The 20,311-nt window shown below is 50.2% G+C and overlaps 1 pseudogene; it reads right to left on the bottom strand.

Annotated features, from left to right (window-relative positions):
• Positions 1 to 30: 30 nt before the first annotated feature.
• LOC136528236 (disease resistance protein RGA2-like) lies at positions 31 to 10,318 on the bottom strand (annotated as a pseudogene).
• Between the last annotated feature and the right edge of the window lie 9,993 nt (positions 10,319 to 20,311).

Raw genomic sequence — 20,311 nt, 5'->3', positions numbered from 1 at the left:
CTATGTTTCTATTTTCTTCTATGAATTCTTTTGATGTCTGCTCTCATGCAAGATACTCTATCCAAATGGAATCCTGAAATTTCCCAACCAAATACCCATGCTACAAAACAGTATTCTTCCCTCCACTCGTTCTGCATACTTTCTTTTTCGCTTGAGATGGTGTTCTTGTACCAACATGTTCCTCTTCATCCCCTGAGTTGGTACAGTGAATCAAATAGCAAAAAAGACAAACAAGTTCAGACTTCGCGGTAACAGAGGAAAGACGGAAACAACATGAGACTAGGGAAAGCAATGTAGATGAAGTGGCTGGGTTAAGTACCTTCAGGTTTGGATGAGCTGCCGATGATGTTATTCTCGGAGTTCTCGGGTTCTCTTGTGGAGAAGACATACCATTTCGTCCATCACGCGCGTAGGCACTGACGTGCTGGATATGTTTCACCTTGTCCCACTCGGTGCCAGATTGTGCAGTGGCTATGGAAGTGAGCAGTGCTCGACTGCAGTCCACTAGGAGGTGCTTAGGACTCACATTTTGCAAGAACCTTGGGAGTGTTTCCATGCGGTAATCCTCCAGCCCGACCCTCTGGATTGAGGGCATGCCATGCAGAAATTTCATCTTTTCGCACTTACAAATTGTAAGCTTTTGCAATCTTGGGAGGTTAGTTATACTCTCCAGGTTAGGGTTGTGAAACGCATCAAGCTCAACTATGGAAGTCAAATTCTTCAGAGAGCTGAGTTGTTGAACCTCATATACGCACAACTTCTTAAGAGCCCTTGCATGATACACAAGACCAGGCGGAATGCGCCTCAACTTGCACCTCTTCAGTAGGAGCAGCTCCAAAACAGGCATGGCTTGCACATAAGTTTGCTCCTCCCACTCCACCATTCCAATGAACTCCAGCCTATGCAATCTAGGAAAAATTGCCCCTGCCTGAGATGGATGGCCATGACAATGATGATGGTAGGGCCCCTGGAAATCAGGTCCCACACGCTTGATGGCTGGAGCGTGGTCAACCTGCAGGAGCTGCAAACAGGGGAGCTGACATAAACCATCAGGGAGCTGGGAACAAAAGGCAAGGTCATCTATTGTTAGAAACCTTAGGAACTTAAGGGCCACCAGTGCCTTTGACGACATCATCCACCTTGGGAGATGCTGACCAAAATATCCTCCGATATCGAGGCTCTTTAAAGACGATGGAGGGCATAGCTCATCAAACACCTCTTCGATTCGCCGCTCCTCCTCCTCAGAGATGCTTCCTTCTTCTGAGATCAACCCAGCATCACCTAGTTTACTGCTGCACCCTAAAGTCAAATAGGTCAGATGCTCCTTGGCGCCAAGCCTCGCCTTTGCTGCAAATGAGGTGGCAGATACATTGTCGAGGCCTTTTATAGCAAGATCCCTGAGCTGGGAAAGAGGGCCTAACTCTTCCAAACTACACCAATTGCCATGCATGTGGGCTGGAAACCCATATAGTTTCCTCAAATTTGTTAAGCCACCAAAACCCCTAGGTATACCATCAGTTATACTTGTGCCAGTAAGGCTTAGATACCTTAGGTGTCCTAACTTTAAAATACTGTCAGGAAGTTTTGTCAGATTTTCACATCCTCTAAGGCTAATGAGCTGCAATAATTTCATTTTGCCAATCTTTTCTGGTAGTCTAGATATATCACAGTAACGTATGGACAAATACCTCAAGTGCTTCAGTTGATACAGAGAGTCAACCAGTGCGGCAACATTTGAAGATTGTATATGCAAGGTCCGGAGGCTTGGAAAAGCAATTAGCGAATCACCAGGCTTAATATTGAAATGGCCAAATGTTATTAGTGTTCTCAGATGTCTTTGTGCTTGTAACGTGCTCCACTGTAATTCACTTGATTCAGACCCTCTTGTTTCTATACACAGCCGAAGAAACTTTTGCGCATTGAGTTTACTGATGATACCAATTTCCTCATTGTGAGCTACTAGCAATTCATCTCCAGCCACAAATTGACCAAATGAGCGAACAACATCATGCATGGTACAATGATATTGATCGAAATACTCTTTGTCTGGCTCTATGAGGTTCCTCACAATTAACTCCTTGTAGTAATGTCTTCCTGTTTATTCTAGTTCATCTAATGAGCTTCCATGAACAAAACCTTCACTGATCCTGTTATGGTCGGTAGGACCTATGAGAGGAGGAGTCGTAATAGTGGCTAAGTCCAGGGAGTCTGTTAGATATTTGCAGTAGTTTAAGGAGGAAAATTAGGAGAGATTGGTTATGGATTGTAATCTGTCCTATAAGGCTCTAAACTGTGAGATGAAGGAGGATTAGCCTGGGATTGAGACTATTGCCTCCCTTGGGCGCCCAGCCCCCTGTTTTCCGTCATCTGTGTCGCCTCTTCTTGTTCTTCTTCGCAGAACCCACCACGGCGCCGCCCTCTCGACGCCGAGACTCCAAACCTCGAACCTTTCCCTCTCCTCCATATTTTCTACGCTCCAAGGTTCGTCACCGTACCAACCTGGTATCAGAGACCATGTCTTCTTCCTCACAGCCACCCTCTCTGCCCACCACCACTGCAGCCGCCGCCATCGCATCTACTACAGCACCACCGCCCACCACCACCGCCGACATAGCCACCACCACACAGCCGCTCGCCGTCACCACCACCCCACAACAGATCATCCCCACCCTCCTGCTGGCTTATTCCCAGCCGCCGCCGCCGCCGCAAACGCCGCAGGAGGCCTTCAATCAACTTACGGCCGCCATCTATGGGATGCAGCATCAACTAGGGGCCCTGGCACTGCGCGTGACTGCGCTGGAGGATCGCAGTCCCGCCCCCTCGCTGCCCTTGCCGCTGTACGGCATGCCGGGATACGGTGGCATCCCGGCTCCGCCGGCATCCGAGCCGGTCATCTCCGAGCTCGGCACCACTTCGCCATATCACATCCCGTTCCAGCCGCAGCGCTCGCAACCCCAATTGCCGCCACCGCGCCCACCCCCATCCACAGGCGTTCCCATCACCCAAATCAGCTTCCCGCACTCCCCATCACCTGTCCCATCCCTCTCGTCCATCATCAACGGATCGAGGGCTTCACCGTCCACCACCGTCCCCATCCAATCAGCCCAGTACCTTTTCCACACGCCGGCTGGCCATGACACCACATTCACTCCCCGGTTTCCCAAGCTGTCCCTACCCATCTATGAAGGTACCGAGGATCCTCTCGGCTGGCTGACGACCTGCGAACAATTCTTCCATGGATATCAAACTTGGCCGTCAGATCGTGTCTGGTTTGCGTCTTACCACCTCAAGGGGATGGCCAGGCAGTGGTACCTGGACTTGGAACGTGATTCGGGACGCCCGGAGTGGGAGCCGTTCAAACAGCTCTGTCAGCAGCGGTTCGGCCCTCCCTTCAGCACCAACCACCTGGCCGAGCTGGCGCGCCTCCCCTTCACCTCCACGGTGGAGGCCTACATGGAGCTGTTCCAGGCTCGGGCAGCGCACGCCGGTGCTCTCACACCGCTGCAGAAAGCGCAACTGTTCACCGGTGGCCTCCCAGAGCAAATCCGCGCTGATGTCGAACTCCAAGAGCCCCAAGATCTCCAGTGCGCTGTGCGTCTCGCACGCGCATATGAGCGACACAACTCGTCAGCCCTGCTGGCTCTCCCGGCGCCCCCATGCGCGCCGCGCCGGTTTGCGGGCAATCAGACCGCGTCGGCTCCGACTCCGCAATCAGCTTCAACGTCATCGTCTTCGCCTCTCCAGCCGACTCGCACTTTCGAACGCTTGTCCTCGGAGGCCATGGCGGAGCGGCGCAAGCAAGGGCTCTGCTATAACTGTGATGAGCCTTATGTTCGTGGCCATAAGTGCGCTCGCCTATTCTACCTTGAAGTTGCAGACTTCATTGAGGAGGAGCCGGCTGAAGATGATCCTGCTGCTCCGGCCATCCAGGACCAGGGGCACCCTCCGTTCGAACCGGATGCCCCTTTGATCTCCCTGTCCACGATCACCGGCATATGCACGGCGGACACGATGCAGCTGCGTGTCCAGGTTGGCGACCACGAGCTCACAACATTACTCGACTCCGGTTCCACGCACAACTTCGTCAGCATGAACGCTGCGCGCCGCGTCGGGCTCCACTTCCACGACAGCGGTGGCGCCCACGTAGTGGTTGCCAATGGCGACCGCGTGGCTTGCCGTGGCCTGGCGCGCGACGTCGCTATCAAGATCGGCGAGGAGTTCTTCTCAGTGGATTGCTTTGCCATTCCGCTGGACTGCTATGACATGGTCCTTGGGATCACGTGGCTTCGCACCCTTGGACCCATACTCTGGGACTTCGATGACCTTTGCATGACGTTCACTCACCAGGGGCGCCGCGTCCTGTGGAAAGGCATTGGGTCGACGCGCTCTGACATTCCTCCGACAGGCCGTCTGCACGCTGGTCAGCTCTTCCCGGCCAAGGGGACGGAGCCCATGCTGCTAGAGCGTCTGCTCGACTCTTATGCAGAGGTGTTCGTAGCCCCGATCGGTCTCCCTCCTGCTCGACCTTGTGACCACCGCATCCATCTCAAGCCGGCTGTTGATCCTGTTGTTGTTCGGCCCTACCGTTACCCACAGCTTCAGAAAGATGAGTTGGAGAGGCAATGTGATGAGATGCTTCGGCAGGGGACCATCAGGGCCAGCACCTCCCCGTTCTCAGCACCAGTCCTGCTTGTCAAGAAGCATGACGGCTCCTGGAGGCTCTGTGTCGATTACCGCGCCCTGAACGCAGCGACGATTAAGGATAAGTTCCCTATACCTGTGGTGGAGGAGTTGCTGGACGAGCTGCATGGGTCCAAATTCTTCTCGAAGCTCGATCTACGCTCCGGTTATCACCAGGTGCGGGTGCACCCCACTGATGTTGCCAAGACGACATTCCGCACGCACCAGGGCCATTTCGAGTTCCTAGTCATGCCCTTTGGGTTGTCAAATGCGCCATCAACATTCCAAGCCCTCATGAATTTCGTTCTCAAGCCATTCCTCCGTCGCTGTGTCCTGGTGTTCTTTGATGATATCCTGATTTACAGCGCCACATGGACGGAGCACCTACAACATCTGCGCGCCGTCCTCGACATCCTTCGTGAGCACCAGTTACATCTGAAGCGTTCCAAATGCTCCTTCGCTGCTGCATCAGTACACTACCTGGGGCATGTCATATCACCGGATGGCGTGGCCATGGACGCTTCCAAGGTTGCAGCAGTCCAGTCCTGGCCGCAGCCATGGTCAGCCCGTGGCCTGCGTGGGTTTCTTGGTCTAGCGGGCTACTACCGGCGCTTCGTCAAAGACTACGGCATCCTCGCTGCGCCACTCACCAGCCTCCTACGCAAGGAAGGCTTCAGCTAGTCCGACGACGCAGCAAAGGCCTTCTCGGCGCTCAAGGAGGCCCTGTCCTCCGCGCCGGTGCTTCACTTGCCGGATTTCAGCAGCGAGTTCACGGTCGATTGTGATGCGTCGGGCCCCGGTTCGGTGCAGTGCTGCACCAAGGCGCTGGCCCTATTGCGTTCTTCAGCCGCCCCTTCGCAGCTCGCCATCTCAAAGTGGCTGCATACGAACGCGAGCTAATCGGACTCGTCCAGGCGGTGCGGCATTGGCGCCCGTACCTATGGGGCCGTGCTTTCGTCGTCCGCACAGATCATTATGCCCTGAAGTTCATGCTCGACCAACGGCTGTCCACGATCCCGCAACACCAATGGATAAGTAAGCTGTTCGGATATGACTTCCGCATCGAGTACCGCCCGGGACGGTTCAACGTGGTCGCCGATGCCCTGTCACGACGCGATGGTGATGCTCCGCTGCTGGCTACGCTTCCGGCTCCAGCTCCAGCCCTCGCCATGGTGTCGGTGCCCACCTTCCATCTCTTCGATGTTCTTCGCCAAGAGCTGGAGTCGTCGCAGGAGCTCCGTGACCGCCGGGACGCGGTCGCGGCTGGCACACAGGGCACTGATTGGTGCGTTAAGGACGGCCTCCTCATCCACAAGGGCCGTGTCTTCGTTCCCTCGGCCTCGGCTGTCCTGGAGGACGTGCTGCAGCAGGCACATACAGGCACCCATAAGGGCATCCAGAAGACGCTGCAGCGACTCCGAACTGAGTTCTTCATCGAGCACGACCGTCGTGTCGTTCGGGATTTCGTCTCCACCTGTGTCGTGTGCCAGCGCAACAAAATAGAGACCTTGCACCCGGCGGGGCTCCTCCAGCCGCTGCCGGTGCCGTCTCGTGTTTGGGCGGACATAGCCATGGATTTCATCGAGGCTCTTCCCAAGGTACACGGCAAGAGTGTTATTCTAACCGTGGTTGACAGGTTCTCCAAGTACGCCCATTTCATCCCGCTGGGGCACCCGTACACCGCGACGTCCGTCGCCCGCGCTTTCTTCCACGACATCGTCCGCCTGCACGGGTTCCCGGATTCCATCATGAGCGATCGCGACCCCGTGTTCACCAGCCAAGTTTGGCGGGATCTGTTTCGCCAGGCGGGCGTCCAGCTGCGCATGAGTACTGCCTTCCACCCCCAGACGGATGGGCAGTCCGAGGCGGTGAACAAGACCATCGCCATGTATCTGAGGTGTCTTACTGGAGATCGGCCCAGGGATTGGCTGGACTGGCTGCCGTGGGTGGAGTTTTGCTACAACACCGCCTACCACTCAGCTCTCCGCACATCGCCGTTCGTCATGGTGTATGGCCGCGCCCCTCCAGAGCTGCTGCCGTATGCTCCTGGTTGCGCCCAAACTGATGTCGTGGACTCTATCCTCTCCGACCGCGATGAGTTTATTGCTGAGGTTCGTGCTCGCCTTCTGCAGGCCCAGGAGCATGCCCGCAAGTACTACGACGCCAATCATCGCCAGCTGGAGTTCCAAGTGGGGGACTGGGTGTGGCTTCGTCTTCTTAACCGCCCTACTCAGTCCCTCGCTCCGGGCAGGCGTGGAAAGCTTGCTCCCAAGTACGCTGGGCCGTACCAAGTGCTGGAGCGCGTGGGGGAAGTGGCATACCGGCTCCAACTTCCGCAAGGCGCTCGCATTCATGATGTCTTCCATGTTGGCGTGCTCAAGCCTTTCCGAGGGCCTCCTCCGTCGACGGTGCCATCGCTGCCTCCTCTTCGGCACGGTCGTCCTCTGCTTCGGCCTGATCGTGTGCTCCGTTCCAGTCTTCGTCGCGGAACCTGGCACGTGTTGGTCCAGTGGGCTGATATGCCAGCTTCAGAAGCAACATGGTTACCAGTTGATGATTTCCGCGCAGCTCATCCGTCATTTCAGCTCGAGGACGAGCTCTTTTCGAAGGAGGGGAGAGATGTTATGGTCGGTAGGACCTATGAGAGAAGGAGTCGTAATAGTGGCTAAGTCCAGGGAGTCTGTTAGATATTTGCAGTAGTTTAAGGAGGAAAATTAGGAGAGATTGGTTATGGATTGTAATCTGGCCTATAAGGCTCTAAACCGTGAGATGAAGGAGGATTAGCCTGGGATTGAGACTATTGCCTCCCTTGGGCGCCCAGCCCCCTATTTTCCGTCATCTGTGTCGCCTCTTCCTGTTCTTCTTCGCAGAACCCACCACGGCGCCACCCTCTCGACGCCGAGACTCCAAACCTCGAACCTTTCCCTCTCCTCCATATTTTCTACGCTCCAAGGTTCGTCGCCGTACCAGATCCACATTCCAACAATTATATCATAACCAAATACTACATTTTTGGGGAGAAGGGAGTAGTGCAGAAAGCATTTCTTCAAACAAGGAGAGAGATTTTCGTAGCTTAGGTATACAGCATAGTTTAGCTCTTCTGGCATTCCAGCAACCGACCATGCAGAATCATTCAGAACTTTCTCCCAATCACTTCTATTTCTCTCTTTCTGGCACAAGAGCCCTCCCATCACTTTCACTGCAAGTGGCAAACCATCACATTTTGCTATAATTTTCATTCCGGTATCATTCAGCATCTCAATATCAGCTTCATGTATCTCATTTGAGACTACCTGCATGCAGTTCAAGCCCATAGAACTGGTAAGTGTTACAGAAGCACTTGGGCAGTGCTACTACTTTAGTAACTACTGATGGATTATGCCAGTATGTGATGTCTCTGTCTATGTTCATTATTATTTTTTAAGTATAATGCCGCTATCTTCACTCTTTCATTTAATATCAATCGAGCACATTCTGACAAAATTTTCACCTCTAGTAGCACGATCAGGTAATATTTTAAAACAAAACAGTTAGTGAAGAACCACCTATTCAACTCCAGCTCACAAACATTAGCTTTGATCCTTATTTCTGCAGAACAACACATTTACTGGAACTATAGTTCCTTCTGCAACGCTAAAATAAATATCACAGTTGCGTCATGTTACAGTGTCATATGTTAATAGGTGGGTTGCTGGATTAGAAATTTGAGGGGTTTCGTTGTTTGATTGGTACATTAGTTTGAGAAAAAAAAAATACATTGTGCCTTTTTTGAAGTCACATTGTAATCAAAGTTTAGACCAGCTCAGTGTAAGTATAACCATAAAAAAACTTCTATAAGCTCCAGTTTATGGTATGCATGTCATGTTAGTGCTAGTTCTGTGCGAGTATGTACAGATACTTCCTTAGATGCTGGAGTTTGTAATGAAAAAAAGTATTAGATCTAACAGTCTATTAGATCTTTATATATGTTATTATATAGGAACAAAGCTACAAAGCTACATAGTACGGTGCAGAGTATCAAATTGTTGAACTATATATCAATCTACTGGAGGCAGATTGCAAAACTGCAGGCACAAATATCTAAGGGCAGAAAACATTGCACAGACCTGTTTCTTGAGTAATGACCAGGCATCTGTATGGCCCAGTTTGTCGACATGGTGGTAGGGATGCGCTGCTTTCATTGCTCGGGCGACTCTTTCATCTCTCGTGGTGACGATGACCCGGCTACCTTCTCGAAGCACAGCATTGACCAAGGGAGTTTCAAGCAAATCCTCCCATGCCTTGTGGCTCCACACATCATCCATGACCAGCAACAGCTTCTTCCCTGTCAAGGCAGCAGCAAGGGCTGGCTGGAGCACAGCCATTGCTTTTTCGCCATGGTGGTCTTCTCCAGCTAGTGTGATGGTGGTTCGGAGCAGCTCAACCTTGTCAAAGTCTTGATTGATGCTCAGCCATATCCTCTTTGCGAACTTGTCCTTGATGGTCTCATGGTTGAAGATCTCACGGGCGAGGGTGGTCTTGCCAATGCCGCCAACACCCACGATGGCAGCCACCATAATTTCTCTCTTGCTGCCCTCTTTTTCTGTTAGCATCTCCACGAGTTCTCTTGTGTCTTCTTTAATCTTCTCACCAACCACCACATCTGACCGTGTAGGCTCCCCTGTTGTCTCACAATTGCCAGCTGAGTGAGAGGTCACCTTGTTATTATGCTCCATGTAGGAGCTGAGGTTAACGAACCTGAACTGAGCACTCCTCTCCATGATGCTATCCAGCCTCTAGTTCAGCGCCCTAATTCGGCTGCCGATTTTATGGGCAAAGACAGGATTCCGCAGGCAGAAGAGCAATGGATTGCAGCAACCATACTGACCAGGCATGCTCACAGATGACGCACCACGCTCCATGGCCATGAGTTGACACAGGTCAAGGATGTCAATTGCATCATACATGGCATCCTTGAGCTCTTTCACCCACCCCTGCACGCTCTGATCGGTGATGTTCCTCCTGTCAGCATCAGCGAGTAAGTTCTTGAGGTCCCTGAGCTTGATGCCCAGGCTGTCAATCTCACCGGCAACACCCAGCAACATTCCCACTTCTTCTTGAGCCATCTCTGTAAGCAAGCTAGTGACGTAAGATGCAAAGGCATCGAGAACCACCGCCATCGTTTCAGTCCTGGTTCACTGGTTCTTGCTGCAACAAAGTTAAACCACTTCAAATCACTTCCTAATTAATTTTAATTTCACAGTTTGTCTCTTGATCAAACTTGTAAGACCCTTTTTATTCTCCTTTTAATAAAATTATTAACCACTAGAGGGAAACCCCTCCTGTTGCCTCAAAAATTAATTTTAATTTCACAGGCACCAAATTGCATTTCATGTGAACAATTGGGAAGGAAGAATACTACTCAATTTGCTACAAGCTGCTTACTTTTCGCTTTGAACGGGTAGCATTACTAACAAGAGAGAAAGAGGTGTGCGCTGCAAAGCCAGTAAGACAAGATTTCAACAAGAAGATAGCAAATAGCCGAAAAGAATACCTTGACATTTTTTATGTTCCTGAGGATATTATCTAGTACACCTAGCGAGTCGAGGCTGTGGCCAGTTGGCCTTGGCCACAGAGAGCAGAGGCAGGTGGGCACTCGGCAGGTCCTCAAGTGCATTTGGTGTGTCAAGACCGAATTAAATGGGCGGATTTTGCCAATTGCCGTACCTTAGTAAGCCTTCTTATTCTTGTTTATTGTTAGGTGGTGGGAACTTTTGACACAAGATCTCTGCAAATGCTTTTGTCATGAGTGGCGAACATTGTTTTGTCATTCATAAGCACGTCCAGGCGCATTTGTTTACACTTTACACACGTCCCAGCCATAGAAGATACTGAAAGGAATGTGAGCACAAGACTGTAAGTCAACGATCAAATCAAGTCAAGATCTAACAGAAGTTTTCTTTACAGTCCAGGCCAAGAAAGGCACCATCCACTCTCGCTCACCTTGCGACCATGCCAGATGAAGCGAAATTTCGAGGAGAACAACGCGCTTCGTGGAGATGACGGCGTCGGCCGCGTGGCCATGGACTCGATGTGGGCTGGCCGGACGACGACTACAGCAGATCCCGCTGGCGGCTCCACCGTTATTGCCTGGATTTGAAGGAAGGCTGTGTCCAATACTCCAATGAAAGATGGGGACATCATGGAGTGGGTTAGAGCCGTGGGGGCTTTTTACATATTTACCATTATTACGATTGCCACTTACATGAATCGCACTCTTAGAATGACGCTTACAAATTTAGCCATTTTAGTTCGCGCTCCTTTCATTTTTACCACTTTCGGCTATGTGGCACGCCAACTCGTGCTGACACGCTGGCACCGGCACGGGAAATGACCCCGCTGCCCCCGGCCATCTTTCAATTAGACGCGTCGTTGCCCTCTCCCTTTTCCCCCTACCCATTTCGTTCGCCGCCGCCTCCTTCCTCTGCCCGCCTGCCGCCCCCATCCTGCTCTTCTCCACCGCCACGGCCACCACGGACGACAACCTTGGTGTTCTTCGGCACATCCATCATCGACGGATCGAAGGTATGTGCCCTACTTCATAGTGTGGTAGAGAGCCCGCGCCGAGTAGGGTTAGGTCTTTACCAATCAGCGAACATTAACCTAATCCCTAACCCTACTCGGCGTGGGCTCTCTACCACACTACGAAGTAGGGCACATACCTTCGATCCGTCGATGATGGATGTGCCGAAGAACACCAAGGTTGCCGTCCGTGGTGGCCGTGGCGGTGTAGACGAGCAGGATGGGGGCGGCGGGCGGGCAGAGGAAGGAGGCGGCGGCGAACGAAATGGGTAGGGGGAAAAGGGAGAGGGCAACGACGCGTCTAATTGAAAGATGGCCGGGGGCAGCGGGGTCATTTCCGTGCCGGTGCTAGCGTGTCAGCACGAGCTGGCGTGCCACATAGGCGAAAGTGGTAAAAATGAAAGGAGCGCGAACTAAAACGGCTAAATTTGTAAGCGTCATTCTAAGAGTGCGATTCCTGTAAGTGGCGATCGTAATAATGGTAAATATGTAAAAAGCCCAAGCCGTGGGAGGGAGGAACAGTGGTGGAGCTATCGTGGACTCGAGGGAGAGGCCAAGAGGATCATCGGTCGATCGGTTCGGTGGCATGCCTCGGTTCGGCCGGCTGTGGAGGGGGGCAGAGAAAGAGGAAACGGTGAGGACAAAAATTACGAAAACTAAGGGTGCGTTTGATTGGGGAGTGAAGTAAGATGGAATGGATAGGATAACCAAATCATTTAGGCCAATATGGATTTTATATGTCAATTACGTACCTACTTAGCTACACAAGCTAACCAGTACAAGAGCGACCACACTAGCACAATATATAAACAAGTAAATACAAGCTAGTGTAGGGCATGTAAATTCAGTGGGATCAACAAGTTGACATGATGATTTTTATCTCGAGGTTCGGTGGTTTGCCAACCATTTAATCTCCGTTGACTCGTTGAGGCCAGCCCAAAGTTGCCACCGATCCTCTTGCTAGTGGCAAGCCTACAAGCTCGCACTCACCCCTCGAGGTGTGCTCCAACTTGAGCTTTAGCACTTGATCTGTTTGGATCACTTGGCGCTCTTCGCACCTCGCTTTACTAGTAGTTGCCCTTCACGATTTCCTGCAGGGCGAGCACAACACCCCTTACAATGCAGTCGTTTTCGGAGCACCGCACAATCACCTTGTGTGCTACGACAGAGCCCTCAAGCCTCTAAGCCGTCTAGAAGGTAGCAACCTCTAAGAGTAACAAGCACCACCATCTTGCAACATGAAAACCTAGTGCCACTCAATACAACCTCTCAATGCAACACACTAGGAATCACTCACTCACTCGGTCGGATGATCACAACTAATCACAAGTGAGTGGAGGCCTAAAATAGAGCACTACACATGGGAAACCTAACCCTGCTCTCATGGCTGGCCACCCTCTGTTTATAAAGGGGGAGAGGACAAGTAGTCATTTGGGCCAAAACACTAAGCCTCAGTCTTTCTAGCGGTCCAACCGTCCAGCCCGACGGACCGTCCGTTAGAGGCCCAATCAGCTCTTGCCTAACAGTCAAAAGCCCCAACAGCTAACTACACATGGGCCCTCCTCTCACGTGTCCAACCGACCCATGTTGCGATCCAACTATGAGGTGCAAACACCTCCACCAGAGAAAAGTCTAGCCCACCACCGGATTGGTCCAGTGGCCTAGACCGGAGAATGCGCTCGCCCTATTTGAAACATGGGCCTTCTCCCGTGTGTCCTAGACCAGCTGTGGTCCAACCACCCTCACGCGCAGTGAGAGAAGGCTTTAACCGGTTTAATGTTTTTTAAAATTGTTTTTTCTATGCTAATTCTTGTTTAATTCATAACTAAATAAATAATGATGATAAAAATGTCAAACTTTTTGTGTAGCTTTGTTATGTGATGCTTTACATAAAAAAAATATGAATTGGTCATTTTTAGTAGTTTTTCTATGCTTACAAATTACCTCTTTTAATTAATAAATGCACCTTCCATGATTTTTATAGACTAAAATATTTATCCTTTAATCATGAAACTTTTTTGTGTATGCTTTACATGCTTAGGCCTGCTTTCATAAAAATTATGGTACTATTTTGATAATTTTAAATTATCCACTTAATTACATGCTTTAATTATTAATTAATAAATACCTAAATAATTAGTATAAATCTTAAAATGACTTTAGTGTATTTTGGAGTTGATTGTAGACCTTGGAACACCAAACCCCTGTTGTTCTTTGGCAACTTAATTCCTTTCCATGATATGCTTATCATCAACTTGTTATATAATAATTAATTGGTTTAATTAAATGCTTCATTAGTAGATGCATATATATAAGCCTTGATTGCTCCATGTATGCAATAGTTGAGTAAGTGGATATGCTAAGTAGATGCTTTTCATGTTAATCTTACTGGTCCATGTTAAGTTAATCCTTTCATGTTAACAACTAATTAACTTGTTGGTTAGTTAGTTAAAATGCTTTGTAAGATAATGACCCTAGTTCTTAGTGAAGGAAAGTTGTACTCAAGATAATTAATTTTAATTAACTTCTGTTATGCACTTGTGTGTCTTTCATCATGTATCATGGCATGTAGTCCATGTTAAGCAAAGCATCATTTATTACGTGTAGTGTACGAGAGTGAGAAGATTCGTGTTGATCAAGTTTCGGAGAAGGTCCATCCACCATGGTGTTGGTGCCAAATTTAACCTCTGGATCTTTCTGTGAAAACTAACCTTCTCTGTAACGCAGGCAAGCCCCGGAGCATAAACCCTTCTCTAGTATTTACAAATCTTGATTACACTTTAAATCTTGTGAGATGTGCATTAAGTAATTAGGAGTTGGTCGAATATCGTTGCTGCATGATTACCTTGATAATCAGATATCCTTAGTTATACCCCACTAGTATGAATAGGTCGATACCTCTATGCTTAGTAATGCTTAGACTTCGATAGAAGTCGAATGATGGTTTCATCATTTGTGGGAAATAGGTTTTACCTTGTTCTGCTCGGCTCTGTTTCTTGGTCGTGAGAATACCATGATGGTTACAATATTTAAATTAAGACTAGGTGGGACTGGTTGTTAAGGTAAGTTGGGCAGACAGGTAGCGCAGGACCCGTTCATGTTTTGGAGAATTCGAGTGAGGGTTGATATATGTAGGTTCGATTCTGGACCTAGACCTGCATATGTCATGTGGTAAAGAAACCCTAGCTAGACCAAATCGATACGAATCGTTGTTTCCTCCATGGTAACAGGAGACATGATCAAGTGACCTACATCGTAGATAATCAATGGAACATGGTTACTTATGAACATGGAATGAGATGAGATGATTAATGAAGCGATTGATTTAGACCAAGTGCAAACTGGATACTACTGATAAACTTAATGCGAAGCTAAAATATTGAAAGTAAGGATCCACTTTTAGTAAGCTTTTCTACAAAAGTTATCCTTGCTTCAAACTTTCCTTTAAGCCATCATGCCTTTGGAGTCTTTTCTTTTAGTTGGGTAAGGCTTGTTGAGAACCCTCAAGTACTCAGGGTTTGTTAACCCCTATTACAGGTTTTGACTAGTGCTGCTAATCGAGGTCATGTCAGTGGGCTCAACATGATCTGGTTGTCTCTTCTACCTTAGCTGCTCCACCTAAGTTGCCTCTGTAGCTCTACTCATCATTTGGAACTTAAGTTAAGTTTTCACCTGATCATGTTGTGCAAACTAATGTTATAAGTCTTCTGCACTCTGATGTAAGTATTTTTGTATCACTGTTGTAATATTGTGGTAACTCCATGTTGATCCTATATGAGTTGTAAAATGTGGATGATTCAGGGTTTCTCGAGGACACCCGACAGACCTGTCGGAGTTATCTGGCTCTCGAGTGCAGCAGTCAAAGGTCTTTAGAACAATGATAGGTGCACATGGGCCATATAATTTGGGTGGTTCTGCCACACATGTGGTTCAACCGCTAGGAACACTCAAACATATTCCCCGCATGCATAGTTCTAGCTACCATTTCAATAGCAAACCCTAGCTACCACTTGATCAATCTGGTGGGGCAGTCCAACCGCCATGCTGGCTAGTCCAACCACCAGGCATAATCAACAGTGGTCCGATCTCCCTATAGTGCCACCTTCAATGCAACTTATGGTCTGGTGCCACAACCTCCTCAACCACCAGATCAATCCGTTGGTGCACCAAACACACCTCCGAGTTCATCCACAAACCCCCAATCAAACCATTTTAAGACCTTTTGTAAATTCCTAACTCTAAGTGTCGGGGTTATAATCCCCAGGTGTCTCAAGGCACCGATTAACTAGCAGGCTGAGTGGCCCAAGATACATTCACTTGTGAAGGCCCTAATGACCGAGGCCTAGTTGAGCCAAATGAACCAGGCCAGACACTAAGGCCAAAGTCGGCCACAACCTCTTCAATAGATTTAGCCACACGGCGCATAAGAAACTCACGACCTCTCCACCATCATGACCCTTGGGAGGAACGATGAGAGGTTGGACCCAGCCAAGCGTGCTTGCCCTTATAGGAGTAAGCACACCACACTAACCCCACAAGGAACAGTCCCCTCGATCCAGTCAGATGCCATCCCAGTGCTACACAGCATGGACAAGACAACATTGCACGATGGTGATGGCCAGGTATGGTGCCCACCATCTAGACATGGCCCAACAAGATGCATGTATGATTCTACCCACTACCAGATGGGATCCACGATGGAGGCCTTGGCTTGGAGGCCATCCAAACCGACGGAAGCCACAAGCCCCAAGTTCAGGATCATGGCCACCAACTCCACAAGATGACCAGGTGATCAGCGATGCCCCTAGGAAACCAGGAGGCAATGATGAAGACCATAGTGGCAACCACATCGCAAGGACAGCTAGCGAACCACTACCGTGCCTACAGTACCGCCATGGCCAGCATAATAGCACCACGCCACACCTTACCATGACGTGGGCATAAGACCATGATGACAACCATGTCTAGACGTGCACCACAAGACAACGTAGCTTGCAAGCCAAGTTGGCTTGGCCCCTCCCTCAAGCTCATGACCCCTCAGCCAGGAGAACCTTCTTCTCTATATCTGCCCTAGCACTAAACTCTATATAAGGGTAGCCAGGGTGCCATCTTTTGACATTCTCTCATTCATTCATTCTTACACCATAGAAGGGCTCTTGAAGCTTCCCTTTGGATAGTCCATCTCCTAGGTCTAGCTCTCCTATCTCTTCCACCATTCTTACACCCCCCATTGTAAGAACTTTAGAGCATTCAAGCAAGGAACACGCACTCAATCATCTTTGAGACTGGATGTAGGGCTCTAGCCTAAACCAGTATAAATCATCATGTCTTTTAGATGCTACCATCATCTTCCTAGAGCAGCATGGCAATCATATAAATTTACTAGTTTGGTTTAAAAAACACTGATAGTTGGCATGCTAGGTAGGGGATAGTCGTGCACTCTCATTGTTGAGAAGGAAGTGATGGCTCCCTACACCTACGTCAAACTTGCTCTTAGCGCAGACCCCGACGACCGCATCCACTTCAAAAGCCTCAAGTTCACTGACATTAATGGGCTAGGTCCCATTGATGGTCTTATCCTCAGTCAAGCCCTACGCTTTAGGGACCTAGAATTCATAGCTGACCACCTAGGTCAGCTGTGGCTTAGCGAAGAGAATGCAGCTTCACCGCACATAAAGATGGCAACGAGCAGAAAAAACCCGCGTACCCATGGGCACCTGACCCGGTGGGCGTGGATATGGGCCTGAATCTATGCCTATGGGCATGGGCATGGGTAGAGAGTTGTGCCCAATGGGAAAACCTACACGGGCAAGAAAATACCATGCCCGCACCTACAAACCCGCCAAATCCGCACTGGCATGTGGGCCATAGCAGAAGCGATATATATACTTCAGTTTTAGGGTTTCCATCTCAACTTCCTAGTCCCCACTCCCTAGTTCCCCACCAGCACCACCGTCGCCCACACGTGACTCATGAGTCTACATTAGCAAGACTGTGACCCTACATCAGTGCCTCCCCATCGACCCCGCATTGAGCTTGCGCGTGTCATGCCTCTGGGCTCTAGCCTCCCCACTCCTGTGTAGTCCCCTGCCTGATGCCTCCTCCACTCTCTACTACTTCGACAGACTGATGCCTCCTGCTCCTCCATTCCATGATGCCAGCCACCTCCCTGCTCTAACCCTATCGCGTAGGCCGCTGTCTCTGCCCCATAGGCCACCATCATCTTCCCTGCAATGTAGGGCCACCGTCTCTGCCTCGTAGGCCGCCATCGTCTTCCACGCCACAAGTTTTGGTGGGTATGCAGGCATGCCCGTGGGCGAGCCTTGCCTATGGATAGTAGGCATGGGCACTAGTTGCTACCCATGGTGGGTGGCTGGTACGGGTGCAAGCATTGAGATTTTTCTCGCGGGCGCAGGCGTGCGAAGCCACTATCCGCGCGGATATTACCCGTTGCCATCTTTAGCCGCACATCTCAACGTTTGATCACAGACTAACCCACATCGATCCCTCAATCGTTGACTCTGATGCGCTAGCATGTAGGATCGATGCCTACCTCGGGGCGAATCTCGAGCCAGAGCTAAGCCAATGCATTTTCTACATGTTGGTGAACGCTTTCACCTAGCTCTCCTAGAGTGGGCGCCTGCCGCTAGATGCCGAATTATGGAACCCCAACACCATGTTGCCATTCAAAATGAGGGACATGATCGCACTCTTCAAGCGACAGCTGGCTAGGCACAATGGCCATACGATGATGCCAACATCCTCTGGGTTTATGGGGATGATGGAGCGGGATTTAGAGTTTGTCTATGATCTCCTACTAGCGACCCCCGAGGATACAGACTATGAGTCTGATTCTAAAGGGAGCTGCCATCCATTAAGGGAATGCAACATGTTGCACCTCTCGGAGGATGGGTTAGTGCCAGTGAGAAGCACAGAGGACGACGCCTATCTGATTCCATGCACCCCCAGAGAATAGGTAGAGTATGACTAGGAATGCCTAGAACAAGACAGGGTTTGTGAAGCCGATCAGACCAATGAATGCTGTGACGATGGATGCCCTAGCCCGTAACACCTCAACGCTAAGGGATCATGGGCAGGGGCGTGCCATGTGTATGATCAAATCCAGCAAGGCAAGAGGGAGACGCCCATCTTCCCATGAGCCAGCTAGACATTCATGGCGGCTGCCATGATCATGTGGACAACCCCTGAACCCTCAACTGATGAGGGCAAGCATGTCCATTAGGAGCTACAAGACCTGCTAGAAACCACGATGGTATAGTAGGCTCAAAGCTCTACGGAGAGGCGTATCTCGAGGCTAGCCTCATACATATCTCCTCAGCACGTGATGCCCCCAAGAGGTACCACGCATGGAGCATGCTCTGGCCCGACGATGGCGATGCGGTGTGCAGGCGGGAGCCTTCCCCAGCACACAACCACTATGTTAGGAACCATAATGCTCGCTCAACTCGAGGTGCCAGATGCCTAAGCTAGACCCAGTGGACAACGATCAATTGCACTACAACGATAGTGATCTAGACAACCATGGCCGACATCCTAGGATTTGGGATGCTCAACGTAGCCTAAGACCAGATGCCTATGGCCCGTAGGTGTTCATGAAAAGGATCTAGCAGACACTATTCTGGGCACGTTTTTGTGTGCCATTGAACATCGTCAAGTACTTCGGGGACACCAACCCCACAGTGTGGCTAGAAGACTTCTGACTCACCTACCGAGCAGGTGGAGCGGATGATGATCTCTTCATCATCCAATACTTGCCACTCTACCTTGGAGAAAGTGCCCGAGCATGGCTCGAGCATCTCCCCATGGACAACATCTACTCATGGGTAGACTTCAAGCGCATCTTTGTAGGGAACTTTCAGGGCACATACATGTGCCTTCAAAATTCCTAGGATCTCAAGGCCTACAAATAGAAAGCAGGATAGACTCTACATGAGTACATCTGCTGCTTCTCCAAGTAGTGCAATGAGCTTCTCGATATTGTGGATGTGGACATGATCAGAGCGTTCATCTCTGGCATGACCAACGAAGCACTCATTCATGAGCTTGGGCACTGCAAACCATGGATGATGCGGGAGTTGCTTGACCTCACGACAAGCCACGCCTCTAGCGAGGAGGCCATTCGTGCAATCTTCTACAAGTACAAGGGTAAGGCTCAAGCCAAACCCATGGACGAGGCTAAGGACCGCAATCGATGAGGAAAAGGCAATAAGTATAGCTAGAGGCGCTATGACAGCGAGTTTGTCATTGCGGTCGATAGGGTCCATAGGCAGAAGACCGGCAAACTCAACCATGTCAGTTTCGACAAGATAGTCAAGATGCCATGCTGCAACCATGGCTATCTAGTCAAGCACACCCTTGAGGAGTGCGACCTCATCAAGTGCTACTTCAATGGTGACTACAAGGCAATCAGCACGGACGCGCCATCCGGATCCACCGGCAATAAGGAGAAAAGGGATGCGTATCCTGACCCAAAAGGGTGCCTCATGATCTTTGGCGGACCGATGGCGTACAAGTCCAAACACTAGGGCAAAAGCTCATAGCTAGGGAGGTCAACATGGCTGCCCTGGGCGAAGCTGTCTCGGTCGTCCTAAAATGGTCAAAAATCGTGATCACTTTTGATAGAAAGGATCACCCCAACCACATTCCGCAACCAAGGTGCTTCCCCCTTGTCGTCGACCCGATCATCAGCAAGACCTACCTGTCTTGAGTCCTCATGGATGGCAGGAGTGGCCTCAACCTCCTCTACGCCGAGACTTACGACGCCATGGGGCTTTCGTGGGTGGTGATACAACCATCCGCTGCTCTGTTCCATGGAGTCGTACCTGGGCTCTAGGCCATCCCCCTCAGGTCGGTTGACTTACCCATGACGTTTGGAGGTCGAGCCAACTTCCGCATAGAAATGGTCACCTTGGAAATAGCAAACTTCCTCGGCACCTACCACGCTATCCTAGGCCGACCATGCTATGCCAAGTTCATGGCCGTCCCAAACTATACCTACCTCAAGCTCAAGATGCCTGGTCCCCATGGGATAATCACCATAGGAGGCGAC

Source organism: Miscanthus floridulus, chromosome 2, assembly GCF_019320115.1.
Source record: "Miscanthus floridulus cultivar M001 chromosome 2, ASM1932011v1, whole genome shotgun sequence".
NCBI classification, from domain to species: Eukaryota; Viridiplantae; Streptophyta; class Magnoliopsida; order Poales; family Poaceae; genus Miscanthus; species Miscanthus floridulus.
The sequence above is the reverse complement of the archived record's forward strand: the minus strand, read 5'-3'. Positions and strand labels throughout refer to the sequence as shown.